This window comes from Helianthus annuus, chromosome 3 (assembly GCF_002127325.2).
Source record: "Helianthus annuus cultivar XRQ/B chromosome 3, HanXRQr2.0-SUNRISE, whole genome shotgun sequence".
NCBI classification, from domain to species: Eukaryota; Viridiplantae; Streptophyta; class Magnoliopsida; order Asterales; family Asteraceae; genus Helianthus; species Helianthus annuus.
In genome coordinates, this window is record NC_035435.2 from 120,308,657 (window position 1) to 120,311,075 (window position 2,419).

Genomic DNA, 2,419 nt, shown 5'->3' on the forward strand with positions numbered 1-2,419 from the left:
TTATAAAAATTACACCGTATTTACGAGCATTTCATTCTTTTTAATTCGAATAACATATTGCTATATTTTCCTTTAAAAAATTTTGAAGGATTTTGAATACTGATTACGCGATTTTAAATACTCAGTAACTGACTACGTGATTTTGAATAACCATTACGTGATTACTTGATTTCATTATAGTATTTTATGTGAAACCCTAGTAAGTGATTACGTAATTACGTAAGTTGGCTATATATTATTACATGACTACATGATTTTAAATACTCATTTAGTGATTACGTGATTTCATTATAGTATTTATGTGAAACCCTACCGAGTGATTACGTGAAAAACAAAACACATATTACATAATATTTCATATGGAATACCTAATATTTCAAGTATAATCACGTATTAAGAATAAATTATATACATAACATTAGCCAAACCAATTTATAATAACAACATAATGTCGTATATTAGAGATTTAACCACGTAATAAAGCATAAACAATCAAGTTCTTATTATTGAATGTGTAATCACATAATAAACATAATTGTATTAACATTAATTATAACAAATCATATTGAATGTGTAATCACGTAATGAATTTACATTGAATGCATAATGATTTATGTTGAATGTGTAATCACGTAAAAGGTATTCAAAAATCACTTTAAGGGTATTCAAAAATCACGTAGTCATGTACCGGGTATTCAAAATCACGTAATGGGTACTGAGTATTCAAAATCACGTAATGGGTACTGAGTATTCAAAAACACGTAATCACGTAATAGGTATTTAAAGTCCTGTAAATTATTTTTAAGAACACTATAACAATAGGTTGCTCGAAATTAAAGAGAATGAAACGATATAATTTAAAAAAAAATATTAATGTATGAAAAAGTTATAGTCGTTTGAAAATCAAGAAGGAAACTAGTTGAAAGAAAAAAAAGACCATCATATCATTCGCTCCTTAAATTAAACAAAACAAATATGTATTTATGATTTTCTTGTACACTTCGTACAAAATTCAATCTCTTGTAGATGATCTCTTATCTATATATACTTAAAAATTTAGTTATATAAACTTTTTTACAACCTTCATTATGAGTCTCTTAAATACATTTGTGTCTTTCAAGGGCATAATTGTCCTTTTCATTAAGGAGGCATCCAATTAGTAAATTAGAAATGATTACTATATTATAATACTTATTAAATTTCGAAACTGTTAAACTAATGGCCATAATTTCCAAATAAATACAATAAATATAGTCTTCAATGTAGAGACTATGTAGAGACTTCGTGATAACAAAAAAGAATTCAAAGGTTTTGTAACTGACCGAATTTTCCCTATATTAATTAGCAAATTACTCTCCTCTCACATATTTACTTTTCAATTTTCTCTCATCTCATTTGTCCATTTCTCAGTCTCATATGTTGTAAACTATTTTCAAAACTTAACACATTGTACAAGCAATCAAAGAAGATGGTACAACCTCATTGAAAAACCAAAACCACCAGCACCACAGTTGATTAATTATGGTGAAAATAGGGTTGAAAAGGAGGAACAAAGATGAGAGAGCGACCCAAGGTAAGGGTTTTGCAGTGGTCAGCGGCGACGACAGGTTGGGTGGCAGCGGTTGACGAGAAGATCGATGATGGTGGAGAGAGGGGAAAAGAGTAGAGAGGAAGATGTGATGGGTTAGAGTTGGAGAGATGTTGTAAAGTTTATGGCAAGGGAAACGATGGTTGAAGGTGGGTTACAAACGGTTGGAGCGAAAGGTCTCCAACAAAAGACGAATAAATCTTCTTGCTTCAAAACCAGTTAAGGTTGTTGAGAGATTTGCAAATCCAAAAATTTTTGTCCCATAAATCATGGAACAAGAACCGAGCTTTCCATTCTTTTACACCTTACCAGATCACCAATCCAAGTCAATTCAAGGACTGACTAGGATGAAACACCTACAGTTTTTGTCATATTTCTTTTTTTGGTCAGCCATATTTAATTATATGGTTTTTGAGACTTGAGAAAATGTAGAGAGATGAAGCACAGATAAAGTGTAGAAGAGGGTTGTAGAGTTTTTTAGGATTTCATATATATTTTTCTTTTCCTCTCTTCCAATACATGTTTTTTACGTGAAAGACGGCAGTTAAAGAATTTCATGGTTTTCTAAACCACCTAATGGTTTTCTTCTTTAAATAAAATAATAATAATAATAATAATAATAATTAATTTAATGTTTTAAATATAGTTGTATTAGAAGTAAACTTATAAAATGCCTACATAAAATGTAATTATATAGTTGAAAAAACTCCCAGAGTTTTTATTATTGGATCTTCGAAATATTTGTTTATAACTCCTTTTTCCCAGAGTTTTATTATTGGATCTTCAAAATATTTGTTTTTAGCTCATTTTAACAACCATGAAAATAATTAT